Source organism: Microtus pennsylvanicus, chromosome 3 (assembly GCF_037038515.1).
Source record: "Microtus pennsylvanicus isolate mMicPen1 chromosome 3, mMicPen1.hap1, whole genome shotgun sequence".
In the NCBI taxonomy this organism is placed as follows: domain Eukaryota; kingdom Metazoa; phylum Chordata; class Mammalia; order Rodentia; family Cricetidae; genus Microtus; species Microtus pennsylvanicus.
This window is the reverse complement of record NC_134581.1, coordinates 17,404,090-17,421,389: the sequence shown is the minus strand read 5'-3', so window position 1 is coordinate 17,421,389 and position 17,300 is coordinate 17,404,090.

The following is a 17,300-nucleotide window of genomic DNA, read 5'->3' as shown; positions in this document are numbered from 1 at the left end:
CCAATGGGCAGGTCCTCAGGCCGAGCCTCCGTCCTATTGGCCATCTTCCACTATGTCCAGGCTCAGGCTGTCTTTGATCTCTCTTCTCACCTTGACTGATGGTCTCCTGTGCTGTTGGGGAGGCAGAATCCAGGAAAAGACCCAGTGTGGGCCACGGTGCTGGGGGGAAAGGAGGTGGGAGGTGGATTCTGGTCAGAGCTGAGGCCTGGTATCAAGGAGAGGCAACCTGAGACAGAGCAGTGAAGCCAAGGATTTCATGAAGGCTGGGAAGCCTCGTGAGGAAGAGGAACATGATAGACACTAGCGAAGCTTGAGCCAATCAGACAACGGGGAAGACAGATATAGTCACAGATGGGAAGGTGGCAGTCCCAATCAGCTGCAGCCTGATTTCCACTGTTAGTCAGCTGCATGCCATCGCCTGCAGTGGCCTGAGTTCCATGCAGACCTCTACTCCCTGGAAGAGAGATTCTTGACTTGGCTGAAGAAGAAATTTTAGGAAGAGCCAGTGTGAAGCAAAGTTAGATTAGGGAGAAGGTTGAACGTTGTTTTCTTTGTTGTTTTAACATAGCTTTAAGTAGAGAGTTGGTAGAAAAAGAAGTTCTTGGGGAAAGACCACATACACCCAAGCGTGGATGTGGAGAGAAGAAACAGGCACTGGAGGACTTTTTTTTTTTTTTTTTTTTTTTTTTTTTAGCCTTTTTAGCTGCAGGGGAGTCAGCCTCTGGGGAAGTGACTGTCTACACCTTTTAGCAAGTCAGTTTCCATATACCAAAAGTTCTTGTCTGAAGCTCCCAAAGAGGCAATGCCAATGCAAATCCCTAGCTTCCAAGTTTTGCAGAGGTTTTAAACCTTTAGGAAACTCTCAGATAAGACTTACATACTTCAAAGAGAAGATACCAGATACTGCTAACACTCCCTAGCCAAACCAGCTGCAGAACACTACAAGGTCTCCCGAAACAATTACTCTTCAGGAGTAATGTCCAGCCCTCTGAGTAGAGAGCCACAGACCTGACTTGGGAGCTCTTAAAGGTCCCTCCCAAATGGTTGCTAAGAAACATCTGCTTTTCTTTCTTTGCCATCTTCTTTTTATTATAATTTTCTTCCTTTTCTTCCTCCTCTTCTCTCACCTCCTCTTCTTCTCACCTCCACCCCACCTTTTTTTTCCCTTCAAGACAGGGTCTCCCTATATAGACAGGGTTAGTCTTATGAACTCACTGAGATCTGCCTGCCTCTGCCTCCAAAGAGCTGAGATTAAAAGTGTGTGCTTCTACACTGGGCTTTCTCCTCCTCCTCCTTCTTCATTCCCTTCCTCCTCCTCCTCCTCCTTCTTTCTTTCTTTGAGACAGGGACTCATTGTGTAGCCCTGGCTGGTCTAGAACTCACTATGTAAACTAGGCTGGTCTTGAACTCATCAAGATCCATCTGCCTCTGCTGAGTTCTGAGTTCAAAGGAGTACAGCACCACACCAGACCCTGTCCTCTCCTTGGATAAATGAAAGTATCTAGAGGTGCTTAGGACAGACTACAATCTGGAAAGACAAAAGCATTGAGCCACAAGGGTTTCCCAAGGGTGTTAGGATCCATCTTTTACTGTAAATGGAAATTTTTTGTGATATTTCTAGAAAACAACAGATTTATAGCTGGCAAAGGAGGAAGACCGTATATACACCCCACCTAGACCCTAGAATGATTCATTGCTATCTCAGAATTCTTATTTAAAATATCTTTGCATAAAAGGAATCTTGTCTCTGTATGGGCAACCTTCATAGCAAATGCTGTCAGTTGTACTGGAATATTCTTAAGCTATTTTTTAACATTTATTTATTTTAGGGGGAAGCGTACACACGGCATGGCACACACGTCGAGGCCATGAGAGGACAACTTTCCGAAAGAAGCTGGTTCTGTCCTTCCACTGTGTGGAAGACGGAACTCAGATCATCAGGCTTGGTGGAGAGCATCCTTACCTGCTGAGCATCTCATCAGCCCTGTGCTAGACCTGGAAGGCTTTGGCGGACTCCGGGACTAGCCCCTCTATTCCCTTCCCACGTCCCCTTATTTCCCCCGTCTTTCTATCCTAAGCAATGTGATTATCACCGACAACAGGGGCCTTGGCCTATGATCCCATAGACATTTAAGGGCCTACTCTTCAACTCTTCATTCTTTCTGGAACAAAAGGGAGGGAGAAGCCAAGAGAGTGAGCAAAGGCTGCAGTGTGGTGGCAAAGCCTGCAATCCTAGCACTCTGAAGGCAGAGGTGGACAATCTTTGTGAGTTCAGGCCAGTCAGGGCTATCTGAGACCCTCCTGTCTCAGAGAGAGAGAGAGATGGAAGGAGGGAGGGATTAGGGACTCAGAGGGGAAGTTGATCTAGGTGTGTATGGTCAGGGAGGACAGTTGGGGGGAGTTGCTAAAAATTAGTTAGCAAATACATTCATGTGTTTGGCCAGATGCTGTTACTGTTGCCAACTTCAGGTTCCTCTTGAAGCAACCGTACAGGATAGTGCCACAATTAGTCCCTATATGGTACAGAGTCCAGGACAGGTAACTTGTATGCAGCTTGCAAGAGGGAAGTGTGATTGACTGTTGGTCTTAAAGACCAGTTTTTCTTTCTTTTTTTTTTAAAATATTTATTTATTTATTATGTATACAATATTGTGTCAGTGTGTATGTCTGCAGGTCAGAAGAGGGCACCAGACCTCATTCCAGATGGTTGTGAGCCACCATGTGGTTGCCGGGAATTGAACTCAGGACCTTTGGAAGAGCAGGCAATGAATGCTCTTAACCACTGAGCCATCTCTCCAGCCCCAAAGACCAGTTTTTCAAACCTAGAGAAAAACTTCAAGAAACCAGGCTGTAGCTGCATTGAGGGTCTTGGGTCTCAGTGGAGGTGTTTCTGTACTTTGGGTGCCTGGTCCATTTGGAGTCCGAGGACTACACTGTAGCCATCCAGAATCTCAGGAGGCAGGACTCCTTCCAGACCCCATACACTTGGGGACATCACCCATTCCCATCAGTGTATGGTCAGTGACTCTGAGCTTCTTCCCATTTGGGGAGTCTCTGGAAGGAGACAGGCTCTTCTGCCCCACACCACATAACTTTCTTCTAATAAGAGAAAACAGGATCTTGTTCTTTCTGCCTCTTTGCCTAGGTCCAACATCTCTATCCCTTCTGCATGCTAACAATAGAGGGGTAACAACCACTACCTGTCATGGACATGAGAAAGCCAGTCAGGGGTGTGTGTGTGTGTGTGTCTGTGTGTCTGTGTATGTGTTTCGTGACAGAGTTTCTCCATGTAGCCCTGGCTGTCCTAGAACTAGATCTGTAGACCATGCTGGCCTCCAACTCACAGAGATCTGCCTGCCTCTGCCTCCTGAGTGCTGGGATTAAAGGCGGCTAGCATGTGTGTTTTAAACCTGATTCTTACAAGTACCTATCCAGTGTCCATATCCAATATTTCCCCTCCAGTCCCAAGCAGTCAGCACAAGCCCTCACTTCCCTCACACACAGAAAGCGAGTGATACTTCTGTGATGTTCAAATGTCCCATGTAACCTTAGCTTGAGCACGGGATCACTGTTTAAACACTGTCTAGATGTTGTTGTGACTGACACCTGTGAACAGCTGGTTTTAAAGGAAGGAGATTGCTCTGGATAAGGAGGGTGGGCCTCCATCAGTCAGCTGAAGGCTTCCGGAGCAAACACAGATTTCCTGGAGGAGCAGGCTTCGTGTCACAAGCTGGGAATGCAGAAGTCTGGCTGGAGTGTCCAGCCCACCCACTCTTCTACAGAGTTCAGACGTGTCAGTCTCTGCAATCACTCGGGTCATTTTCTCCCTCGCCCTCCATCCTATCGCTTCCATTTCTCAGGAGGACCCTGACTAGTTTACATAGATTGGGGTGAAGACTCAGTGAAAGGGACAATGTCTTTCTGGAGTCAACTCTTCCCGGGAGCAGCAGGCAGGAAGTGTCAGTTGTTGACTGCAAATGAGAAAAGTGAGGGCTGGGAAAGTGAGGCTTCTAAGGCCTCAGAGAGCTGGAGTCAGGATCCCAGCCAGACCTGCCTTTTCCTTGTCACCCACCTCCTCACAGGTTAGCCAAGGGGCTCACCACGGGGGCTCTCTTTTCCCAGGAGTTCCCTTCTGGTTTACTTTAAGCCCTCAGGCGCTGGTAGGGGAAGTAAGACCAGAAGCCCTATTAGGACTCTGGTATTGAACTAACTGATTCTTGTGCAAGAGCGGTTGGGGGTGGTGGCTTGCCAAGACTTATTGCTGCAAAACTGTCTTGTGGCTTTGAGATAAGTGAAGTTAACGAAGGAGCAGCGACAGCTGGGAAGCCTGGCCCATGTCCCAGCAGCCCTAGGGAGCGAAGGTCTTTGAGAGACAGACCTGGGATCCGCATCACAGAAGCCTTTGGGACCCACAGAGGTGAGGGCAGTGGAGGAGCCAGAAGGCCCTAGTCCTCCACACTCTCAGAGGTCCTGGAGCCTGGTGCAAGGGGTAGCAGGGCACTTCTTTACCCGGTTCCTCTGGCTTCAGTCCTCATCCTCAGCCCTTCCCCCAGATCCTCCCTTGGACTTTATCTGTTTGGTAGATGTGAGCAGTTTCAGGCACTAAGGGACCCATAGGGCTTGGGCACACAGAGAACAGATGGGCACAGTACTTCTGGCTTAGTGGAGAAGGAGGTAGGGCACGACAGCCTAGTGGGCAGAGGCACTTGCCAGGAAAACCTACTGACCTGATCCTCAGAACCCACATCGAGGTGGAAGGTGAAAACCAACAGGTGCCCACACACCCATATCATGCACACATGCAATAATAGCATAAAAATATAAGAAATAGTCATGGAGACCCTATGACCATAGATTATCAAGACAAACTCTACTACTGTTAATATTTGGCTGCTAATTTTTTTGTTGTTGTTTTTATTTTTCGAGACAGGGTTTCTCAGTAGTTATGGAGCCTGTCCTGGAACTCGCTCTGTAGACCAGGTTGGCCTCGAACTCTTAAGATCTGCCTGTCTCTGGCTCCTGAATGCTGGGATTAAAGGTGTTCACAAGTACTGCCCAGCTTTTTTAAAACTTTTTTTGGGGGGGGGTTTCATGACAGGGTTTCTCGGTGTTTAATAGTCCTGGCTGTCCTGAAACTCACTTTGTAGATCAGGTTGACCTCGAACTCACAGAGATCTGCGCGCCTCTGCCTCTGGAGTGCTGGGATTAAAGGTGTGCGCCACTACTGCCCTGCCTCTAATTTTCTCTTTTTGAGACAGGATTTCTAGTCAAGGCTGGCCTCTAGTTCCCTAGGTCTAGTTAAAGATGACCTTGAACACCTGGTCTCCCTGTCTCTATCTAAATGCTGATTTATGCAGTGTCAGGATTGAACTCAGGGCTTATACACAATAATCAGGCTGTCTAGCAACTGAGCTACATCCCCAGAATGATGGGAAATGCTTTTACTTTTTATGTTTACTTTTTCTTATGTGTATTTATAAATGACTGCATGTATGTATATGCACCTGGTTGTAAGACTTCATGTGGGTGCTGGGAACTAAACCCAGGTCCTTTGCAAGAGCAGCAAGTGAAACCTCACCAGCTCCTGGATGGCACATTCTCATTGTGAAGGCACCCTAAAGGTGGTTTGCAGTGATAATCTGTTCGGAAGTAAATTGTCAAGAAAATAACTCCACCCAGCTCGGGACTGTGCTGCGGCCCCTCAGTCAGGGCTTGCTAATGGAAGCTATCTTCTCAGAACCTGCTGAAAACCATAGGGAGGGGATCCCCTCTGGTCCTTCCATTCCTGTGGGTTCTTCTCAGAGCCATGGTGGGAGGCATGATGACAGCAGCCCCTGGCGATGGGACAGGGGAGGAAAAGGGAGAGAGGCCTGAGGTCACCTCAGAAGTAAGGTCACCTCAGAAGTTACAAGCTACTCAAAACAGACAAGATGGTGGGGTGGTGGGGTGGGAGGGGGCTAAGAAAGTGAGTCTAGTGGACTGGGCTGATGTGCTTTCAGCTTCTAGCCTGCCATAGCAAAAATTACATGCTTCAACTACAGGGTCTTGTTCTGTGGGGTGAGAAGACAGCTCTGTAGTCTTGGGGTTCAATCCCGGGCAAAGCAGGCCTTAGGGTCAGCAGAGTGAACTATGTTAGACCCAGCCTGGGGGGTGGGGGACCTGCTGGCAGGAGGGCATGGCCACTTATCTTCCTAACCTCCAGAGTCCGTCGGCTTGATGCAGTTACTGGTTGTGACACCAGTTCTGTGCTTCCCCCCAACTAACTGCCACAGGTCACTAAGCCCCAGGTTCCTCTTTGCTTAGCCTCCCTCACAGAGGTCTGCTGAGCTCGCTGTGCCTTCATTACCCTGACCTGGGGCTTTGGAGGGCACCATGCCAGCACCCTCCCCCCACAACCCTAGGGTACACAGTGAACACTTGTTGAATGAATGCATGAATGCATGAACGAATGCAGTTATAAGTGAATGAGGATTGTATGCTGACTATGTGTGAATGAGTTTGACGTGGTTCCCTAGGCCCCAGAGAAAAGAGTAGTCTGTTAGTCTTTGGGCATATTGCGTCAGTCAAGAAGTCAGTGTGGAAAGCTAGAAGCGGATGGCTGATCAGCAAGGAGCCTCAAGAGAGGCTGGGGAACATTTAGTGAGATCATGCACAGGCCACCCAATTCTTGGACACCCTCAAGGGCCTGCTCTGGTAGGTTCCATAAGTGACAGGTCTGGATACCCACCACCACATGCCAACTAGGCATTATATATACATAATATATATACATGCATGTATGTGTATATGTATCTGTGGTCATACAAGCCCTCCAGTGTGTCCTCTGATACATAATATATATACATACATGTATGTATATATATATCTATGGTCATACAAGCCCTCCAGTGTGTCCTCAGCAGACAGCAGCACCTTTTGCTATACTGACCCTGGGAAGGTCTGCACTGAGTCTTAACCTGTGAATATGAAGTCAATGGAAACCCCTTGGAACTGACTTAGGGTAGAGGTTGTAAGACTGACACAACCATAGCACATGCATGTGTGCTGAGTCTTTGTTTGATTTTGTTTTTATTTGTTTGTTTTTCATGACAGGGTTTCTCTATGTAGCCCTGGCTGTCCTGAAACTCACCCTGTAGACCAAGCTGGCCTCGAACTCAGAGATCCACCTGCCTCTGCCTCCTGAGTGCTGGGATTAAAGTTGTGCACCACCACTACCAGGCTTTCCTTTATTTTTTTTGTCATATGGCAGATCTTCATCTCAGACCCCAGTACTCCTTCTAGGCACTTCTCCCATACCCTTTTGTGGCCCGTTCATTAGAAGATGACTGTGGCTAGGCGTGGCACTGAGTGGTCACCCCACACCAGGTGCAACACTGGAGCCAGAGGACACAAAGCCCACACTCTGAACTGGCATTTTTCCCTATGACCAGAAGGCTATTGGAGTGTTCTGTGGTCAGCTAAGTTGGTGTATTATATAATTCCCTTTGCGTTAGCTGTATTTCAAAAACAGTTTTCCTATACACTGCCTGCGTCTTAGCAGGCCAAACATCGCTGGCCAGCTCGAATGTGACAATTCAAATGTGAAAGATTTTATGGTCAGTTTCCTTTCAGGATAGCCTGCTGATTGCATTCACATACACAAACCTGGACAACTCTTGGATGCATGCACAATCTCAGCCCATGAGTATGCAGAGAGACACAGACTCCCATCACATATGGCCATGTTCCCAAGCCCCCATTACCGGGATAACACCACAAATGCCAGCTGCCTTGGGTAGCCAGCCTGTCACATTGTTACAAGTGACAGTATAACCAATGTGAGCCCCAGGATTGATAGCCACAGTGTGCCATGGTTGTGACTTCACCATACACACGTGGGCTGAGTTGAGCACTCATAGCCTTGCGCTGCTTCACCTCCACTGTGTTGACCCCCAACCCCACCCCACCCCCGCCACCGCAAAGGGCTTCTGGGATATGTCATCACCTGCACTCCCAATGAATCCAGTGGAATCATAAGGCCTGTCTGTCATCCCCCTGTTACTTCCTCAGTAGTCCCTGCTCAGAGCTGTCCTGAAGGCCCTCAACATGCCCGAAAAAGTATAATCAGACTGGAACGTGGACTCTGGGATAGCGTGATCAAGCTGAATGACCCTCACAGCCCCTTTCTTTATGGGTCTCAATTTCTCCATCCACCAATGGGAATATGAATGGAGCAGGCAGTCTCTTCTAGCTCCTGTGATAGGGACATCTCCAACTCTTTGGCTCCTCTGACATTCCCTAAGTCTCTACTCCAATGGTATTGCCTGAAGCCTGTTGTTAATGAAGATCCCTGCAAGGTACCCTTGCCCTAACCCTAACCAATCAAGCCATTCCTGAGGCCTGGGAGGGGCTCCCTGGGGCAGAGCTGGTGTTTGGTTGTCTACAGAGCTGGGAGAGGGACTCTTGAGCTCACAAGCAGAGAGATTGCTGGGTGACCCACCTAAAGCCTCTGGAAAAAATGCCACCTGAGCTCAGAGGGTTAGTCTCCAGAAACAAAGGAGAAAAGCCTTCCAGAGAAGCTGCCTTGCGACCTGGCAAAGGACTCAGGCAAGATGGGCACTCTGGGCATGCATCGGTGGGTGTTGTTCTAGGAAAGTCAAGGTGGTGGTCTCCCTGGTGTCTTTCTTGTTCCTCGCTCTTCCCAGATGCTCAGCCTTCACAGACAGTCCAGAGTTTTGATGTTTGAAGCTCTGTAGCCAAGTTCCCTTGCCCCTGAGTCTGGGGAAAGGTCAACTGATGTGTACCTAACCCAAGTCCTGTCAGGGTCACCATGAAACAACTGAAACTTTTCTTCAAAGGGCAATTGAGTGGTCACTCAGTGAGAACACAAACAACATTCCAAACTGGTATTTTTCCCTGTGACTAAATGTTTACTGGGTGTCCTCGAGCTTTCTGTGGTGAAGCAAGTTAGTGTGTTATATAATTCACAAGTTCTGAAGAAAGGTGAGCCGGCTTCATTTCTGAGGGTTTTGGCAGGCGTTGTGAGTACACTGTGTACGTGGGGATTGTTTAGGGATGTGGGCGGAGGAGACACTCAAGTGTGCTTTGTTTCCCTCATAGCTGAGCCCAGAACTTGTCCTAAGAGCATCTAGGGAGGTCTAGCCGGGTCAGAGGTCTCCAGAAGTACTTGAGGGCTGGGGACCTAGTTCAGTGCTAGAGCACTTGTCCACCTGACCCCTAGCATGACAAAACAAACCAACCAACAAAAAACCTTAGAAGCCCTGGAGTACAGCGAGCCTTCCCGGCACCTCCCCCCACATTTAGATCCACATCTGTGTGGTCTCAGGGTTCCTTTAGCAGCAGGTGCCTCTCTGCCCACCACACCTGAGAGGACAGATGTCAGTGACCATATCAAAGAGCCCTTTCAGAAGCCCAAACTAACACTGCCCTTCCACAGCTTAGAGTAGACTAGAGGCTCCTTTTTAGAAGCTATTTCCTCATAGGACTCTCTAAAGCCTAGCTACTTTATTGACAGCCCTTCATCTTTCTATCCAACTAAGAAATCCCTCCCTGGGGCATCTTCCTTCCCTCCGTTTGAGGGTGTGCCAGCCTCATGCTTTCCTTCCCCTATTTCCCCACCCTAGTGCCTGCTCTTCTACAAAGCCCTGGCTGGCCACTAGGGCTTTTGCCATCCTCTGCCCCTCCCCACCTTGCTCTCAACTTTCCTCTCTATGCCTGAACTTTCTGATCTCTGTAACCCCAGTCAACTCCAGGAGGATAAAGCTTGTTGACGGCTCCACCCCACAGTACACAGTTCAGGGGTGGGGGAAGGGATCCATTATCAAATGAGAGGAGCCTGGAGCAGCCCAAGGAGCCCCCACAGGCCTGATGTTTGGACCTCTCAGGCCAGCCGGGCTGGAGAAGATGGAATTCTCCCACAGGAGGGAGCAGCCCCTTGACAGGTCTGGAGTCCTAGGACAGTCTAGGCAGGGAGCACAGGTATCTAGACCTGGACAAAGGGAGTGGTCCTGTGGGTCGTGTAACCGGCTCCATGAGTCTTATCAGTGTGAACCTGTGTCCTAATCCCTGGAGCTTGTGGTGTTCCTGACAGCGCACACGGGTCAACGCAGTACGGATGAACTCGGCTCACCCAGTGATCTGAGCTCTCCACAGTGAACCTGATAAGCTCCCAGGCTGTCCCTGCAGTAGAAGGTTCTGAGTGGAACAGGAACCTGACAGAAACAAGCCTGTCCATCCTAACCCACCTTCCTGGCCCAGGAGGACTCCAGTGGGCAGCTGTAGGAAGAAAGGTTTAGCTTGGGCCAGACTGATTTCAGATATCTGAATGTTCCAAGGAAGGATGGGGAGGGGCAGACCCTCTGACTCACTTCTTTCTTTAGCAGGAGGTGGTTATCCATAATCTCCATTGAGGTTCCCTGATCCCTGACTCCACAAGTGGCAATGCCGGCTGGACTTCCCTCCCACCACACACACACCTCCTCCATCAAGTCAAAGCTGTGCTTCGGGGCAGCCTTGGAAGTCCAAGGCTCTCCTCTCTGTGCGTCTGCACAAGACGTCAGTTCTGGCCTTGCTTAACGTTCCTAAGGAAAATTCTGTGGAGCATAGCCCTACTGGCTCTTTCACAGAGGAAGCTGACACTGTGCCCTGGGCCTGGCTTGTAAGCTGTTGTCCTCTAGGCACTTAAGCCAGACCTTGGATGTAATGCCATGACTGTATGTAACTTCCCAGGCACACACCCGGATGCTCTGATGGATATGTAGGTACTTGCATGAAAAGTTTCCTGTCCATTCTCTCTCAGCTTCCCCTATTTATTCTCGTTTCAGACACCACTTGTTGACAGGTAAGAATGTGCCAGGCCATGGAGCAGCCCCATGCCCCAGGGTTGTATTCCCCTAAGAGATACATCCAGCTCCATCCCCCTGCTATCAGTGAATCTGATCTTATTTTGAAATAGGGACTTTGCAAATGTCAGATTAAATAAATTCATCTTAGATGAGACTGGGCTCAGAAGACGAAAATCTGGACATGTAAGGTAAGATAGCCACGCGAAAAAAAAAAAAGGAGGCAAAACATAGAGATACTGTTCACAGGGGCAATGTCTAGATGGAGGTGGGAAGTGTGCCCCTCCTTGGCATGTCCAGCACACCCTATTGCCTATAAACAGAAGGTTCATGTCCCCTGTATAATCTTCAAAGCCTCCCTGGTTACTGTCCAGGCTCCTGGGGCCCACAAGGTTGAGAGAGAGGAGGCCCAGGGTCTAGATTTAGCATCTTCTCAATAGGAGTCCCCATCCACTGCCCTGTGCCCACTGCACTCTGACTCCAGTTTCCATACTGACCTGAGGACAGGCCCTGCTGCTGCTCCCCAAGCAGACCAGAACAACCTGGTCCATCTGTGGAAGCTTGGCACGATTTGGTAGACCCCGAGCCAGGGAGGGTGGGGAGGAAGAAAGGGCAAGGCCACGGCCTGCTGGCTGTTGAACTGATCTTTCTGTGAACTCACAGAGGCTGGTACAAATAGAGGTTTCTAGAATCCCTGTGCCCATGAGCATGACAGGGCACCAGCACACTCAACAGCATGGATGTGGGGTATAATGGTTTATATTGACACTCCATCTGGTCCCCTCTGTCTTGCCATTTTGCCTAGACAAGCCTCACTTCCAAATACAAGGACTGGAGACCCTATGCATGAGGCCTTTCTTTGTCCCAGGAACCCTGAGGCCCAGTATAGGGCAGAAGGGAAATGCCGGGCTCAGCTGTGCCTGTTAGGAATGGGTGGACAAGTGGACTCCCTCACTCTTCAGGGAAAGCCTTGGGCATTGATTGTTGTGTGACATGCCCCAGGGGCTCTTCAGTGACAATGAGTGTTTGTCACTCAACATGGTAACTTTCATAGTAACAAAACTACCTCTGTCGCTTTCCCTTCCCTGTAGGGATATTTTGTTTGTGATCTAAGTGACCTGGAGACCAGAGTGCAGAGCTAAGCCACTAGAGGCCAGGCAGTGGTGGCACACACCTTTAATCCCAGCACTAAGAGATATGACTGGGGAGAGAAGGGAATATAAGGTGGGAGGAGACAGGAGCTCAGATGCAGTCTGAGGATTCAGTCTGAGTGTGCAGTCTGAGGTTTTGTGCAGACAGATGCAGTCTAAGGATTCATAGGAACAGGATGGCCCCTTTGGTAGAGGTAAGAACTCTCTAGTGGCTAGCCGCTCTGCTTCTCAGATCCGTCAGGTTTCACCCCTGATAGCTGACTCTGAGCTTTTATTATTAAGACCAATTAAAATTGGTGCTACACTTCCCTGCTCACTTTCTCACACCATCCTGGTATTTCCTATAGGCACTCTCCAGATAAATAAAAAACCTTCTAATCCACTGGTTCCCAACCTTCCTAATGCTGCGACCCTTTAATACAGTTCCTCATGTTATGGTGACCCCCTAACCATACAATTATTTTTGTTACTACTTCATAACTGTAATTTTGCTACTGTTATGAATCGTAATGTAAGTTTATTTTTGGAGATAGAGGTTTGTTGAAGGGGTTGAGAACCACTGCTAGTCCTTTCTCCAGGTCAGCCAGAAAAGCCCAGGTTAAAACACACAGGCTTACATAGGTACATACACACACACACACCGATCCAGGTGCACACAATCTCAGACACAGTACAATCCCACAGATCCATAGACTCACACACAGCTGCTGTGAAACAGACACATGCACACAGATACGCAGCCATAGATACACAGGTGCAGCCACCCCCAGAATACCCATTAGTGTGTGCACATACAGACATGTAAACATGCATTGGTAGAGGTGACACATGCACACATAACTGTCCATATGCTTGCACCCCATTCCATATGATGAAGAAAGGATCTAAATGAAGCAACTGACTCCTCCAGGAACAATCAGATCCTCAGCTAGAACAAGATGGGGTCCCAGGCACCCCAGGAGAGATGAAACTGGCCTGAAGGAGTCTGAGCAGCCTAAGCTCTACATGTTCAGTGATGGGCATCCACAGAGCATGGAGACATTGAAGACCCCGTTCAGGGTAGGGGTCAGGCTTCCCCTGCACACTTCACAAAGTATTTATTAGGCAGAGGGAATATATAGAGTAGGGATAAGGGTGGGAAAATGTGGCCCAGGAAGTCATCCTAGTTGGGAGGAGCACAAAGGGAAGGTAGAGAGGTGACAGGGGCTGAGCAGGTGGACAATGGGGAGTCTGGCCTTATCCTGGCCATGGGGAACCACAGGCAGACTTCAGCTGAGGAGGGACCACATAGTGGGTCCAGGGAGGCGGGCAAGCGCTTTCTCTCTCCGGCTCAATCTTTGCCTTATACAACCTGGTGGTTCTGTGACTCATGACTGAACCTGAATGGGCTACAAAAGTGACCCTTCATAGAGAGTTTCGCCACCTGTGTGAGCCCTTGCTTCTCAGAGCTGGGCTGAGAGGTAACAGTCCCTGAGAAGTGAGTTCACCCTCTAGGGAGAGTTTGTCCCTGCTTGACTCTCTGACTCTCCCCTGAACTTTCCCCCCTCCATGTTTCTCCTGCTCTGCCACTGGAGTGCCTCCCTGCCCCCATGCTGAGTTGACCTCCAGTCAGAACACTCACCAAGTTCAGCCTGTTTGGCGGCCCTTTTCCTGTCTGCCTTCCCTTTCTCAGACACAGTTAGTCACCAGCCTGGCCTGCTGAACCAGGTACAGGAGCTGGGGTGCAAATGCTACTCCCTAAATGTGTGGATCCTGTAACCAGGTTGAGGACAGAGCAGTGTTCCACAAACACCTGTGGAATTAAATTGCTTGATCCTGAGCACACAGGAAGCCCTTCCCTGAGCCCAGGCTTCACAGGGGATGGTGGAAAGGATCTCCAGATGTCTGTAGATTCCAGGGGTTGACTTGTTAGACAAGTCTGGATGGCTTTTCCTGTGCCCTGTCAAGGGCAAGTGCCCAAAAGCAGTCAGTCTCTGCCTGCTCCCAGGAAGCTCCAATTCTAGCGATGGAAGAAAAACCCAACCACCTAAGCTGAGAGGAGACTGGAGTCTCAGGGTGCAGTCTGGGGTCATAGAAAGCATCTCCGAGGAGGTGATGTGCAGACTAGGCCTGGAGAATGTGATCTCACAAAGTAATGATTTGGGGTGAGCCAGGCTGGCAGAGAGGAGAGCACGTGCAAAGGCCAGTGTGGTGCAGTGAGACCTGGATGTGTCCCTTGACCACATCCATCCACTAAGACCAAAAAAACTCTCCCTTGTGTCTGGCAGTCAGGCAGGCCTGAGGTTAAACCCCGTCCACTAGAGTGGACGGAGAGAAGGAGAACAGACCTGGAACTGATTGTTCTAAGACCCAGAACCTTCTGGCTTTGACCGCAGGGCAGTCTGTGAGCTTGCGAGGATCACCCTGGGAAGCTGTGCGCACTGACATGGCACAGAAGACAGCCATCCAGACTTGTTTAGTCTGCAAAGGGAGGCAGCCGAGGGAATCGTGAAACAAGATGAGGTCACAGCTGGGACTTGTTTTGTACCTCTGGTCAGTCTCACAGCCAGGTGATGGTCCCCTGCTTCCTGAGGACAAGACAGGGATGTTCCAGTGAGGCCCCAGGACTGTCTCACAGCCACGATGGGGACTTTTGCAAACTCCTGCCATCTTCCCCGACAGAAGCCAGCTAACGCAGGCCTGAGAACTGACACGCACAACAAGACCTCTGTGGAGTCTCTACTGTACCCTACATCCCCTGGAGGCCTGGGTGGACTCACTCTGTTTAATGACCAGCTGAGTAGTCAGGCATGGCATGGTGGTGCACACCCAGAATCTGAACAAATACTCAGGATGTGGAGGTAGGAGAATTCTGAGTTTGAGGCCAGCCTGGCTACATCCTGAATTCAAGGCTAGCTTGAGTTCCATAGTGAGATCCTCTCTCAAGAAAACAAGGTTGGGTGTTGATGGCACATGCTTTTAATCCTAGCACCCAGGAGGCAGAGGCAGGCAGATCTCTGAGTTTGAGGACAGCTTAGTCTACAGAGTTAGTTCCAGGACAGCCAGGGCTACATAGAGAAACCCTGTCTCCAAAAAACTAACCAATCAACCAATCAATAAATAAATAAATACCAACCAAAAAACAAAAGCAAAAGCTGTCAGCAAGACAGTTCAGCAGGGAAAGGCCTTGTCACCAATGATGCAAGTCTGACAATCTTAGTTTGATCCCAGGGACTGAAGGGACAAGGAAGACATTCCACAGAGTGGTCCTCTGATCTTCACAGGTATGTTGTGGCAAAGTACCACGTTAAAAAGGGCCAGCGAGCCGGGCAGTGGTGACACATGCCTTTAATCCCAGCACTCAGGAGGCAGAGGCAGGCGGATCTCTGTGCATTCAAGGACAGCCTGGTCTACAAGAGCTAGTTCCTGGACAGGCTCTAAAGCTACAGAGAAACCCTGTCCCGAAAAGCCAAAAATAAATAAATAAATAAATAAATAAATAAATAAATAAATAAAGGCCAGGGATGCCAGGCGGTGGTGGTGCACACCTTTGATCCCAGCACTCAGGAGGCAGAGGCAGGCAGAGCTCTGTGAGTTTGAGGTCAGCTTGGCCTATAGAGTGAGTGCCAGGACAGCCAAGGTTCCACAGAGAAACCCTGTCTTGGAAAAACAAAAACACAAAGCAAAGCAAGCAAGCAAACAAACAAACAAACAAAAAAATGGCCAGGGATGTGGCTCAGTGATAAAGAGCATGCTTAATACAAGCAAGGTTCTGGGTTTGAATCCCCACTACTGAATATAAAAATAGTCTTAAAAAATACGACCAGAGACTGGAATCACACATAGCTCAGTGGTAAGAGCACTGGTTGCTCCTCTGGAGGACCCCAGCACCCGCATGGAAGCTTACAACTGTCTCTAACTCCAGCTCCAAGGGATCCAACACTCTTCTCTGGCCTCCACAGGCACCAGGCACACATGTGGTGCACCAACATGCATACAAACACCAATATGCATAAAATAAAATTACAAAATATGAGCATCTGCGTGACAACTCCGAACTGACTGGTTGCTTTAGGACAGTCTTGGCTCCATCTCTTTTGTGGGGGCAGGTAAGTCTCCAGACCTCCCCCGCTTAAGTATTGCAGAAGCCCAGACTGGCTCAGATCTCCTAGTCATTCTCCTTGAATACATTAGGACTAAGAAGTCAGGCCCGCAGACAGACGAGTTCTACTCCTAGTGCCTCAGTTTCTCCAACAGTAAAATGAGCTTAGCTCTGCACTGCTCCTGGGGTCATGGTTAAGACTTCATTTGCTTTAGTTATCTATCCACTCAGCAGGTGAGGGTTGTTTTCTGCTGACAGTCTGGCTCCAGGCTACTTCTTGAAGTCCCATTATGGCCTGACCTCTTTGGGCATATATATTCTTAGCTCAAATCCTCTGGAAACAGTCAGAGAAGTCCTTTTATGCGACATAAAAAGTTATGGCCAATCTCATTCTGTCCTGCTCCAGAAATCTAGGTTGGACTAATATACCTGAACCCTTGCCTTTCCTGGGATAGTGGGGCATAGGCCAAAAACCTTCCACAGGTACCATAGATTGGGCACCACACCCTTTCATGACCTTACCGGAAGACTGAAGTCCAAGTGGTCAATAATTTTCTTGAGGCCACAGAGCCAAGTCATTTCTGGAGCTGTGCTGCAGTACAGTAGTGGCAATACAGTAGCCACTAGCCATACACAGCTAACTATGTTTAACTGAATTAGGCAAAACAAGCAGAAGGATTCGGTTCTTCAGCCACAGTAAGCACATTTCAAATATTCCATCCTCACATGTGACCAGTGGATAGCATGTTAGACAAAGCACATGACATTTGCACAGCCCTAAGTGTTTTGGTCACCGCTGGCCTAGAACCAGAGTTCTCAGCCCTGGCTGTCCACTGGACTCACCTGGAGAGCTTTAAAACACTAATGTTAGGCTATGCATGTTGAGCAGAAAGATCTCTGTGAGTTCAAAGCCAGCCAGGTCTACAGAGCAACTTCCAGGCTGGCCAGGGATATATAGTGAGACCATGTCACAAACAAAATCAGTGATGTTAGGCTGGACATGTAGCTCACTAAGTAGAATGCTTGCCTAGCGTGTACAAGGCCTTACATTTGAGGCTGGTGTCTTTTGTTTTTAATATTTATTTATTATTTTATATATATGGGTGCTGTATCTGCATGTATGCCTATAGGCCAGAAGGGGCATCAGATCCCACTATAGATGGTTGTGAGCCACCATGTGGTTGCTAGGAATTGAACTGAGATCCTCTGGAAGAGCAGCCAGTGCTC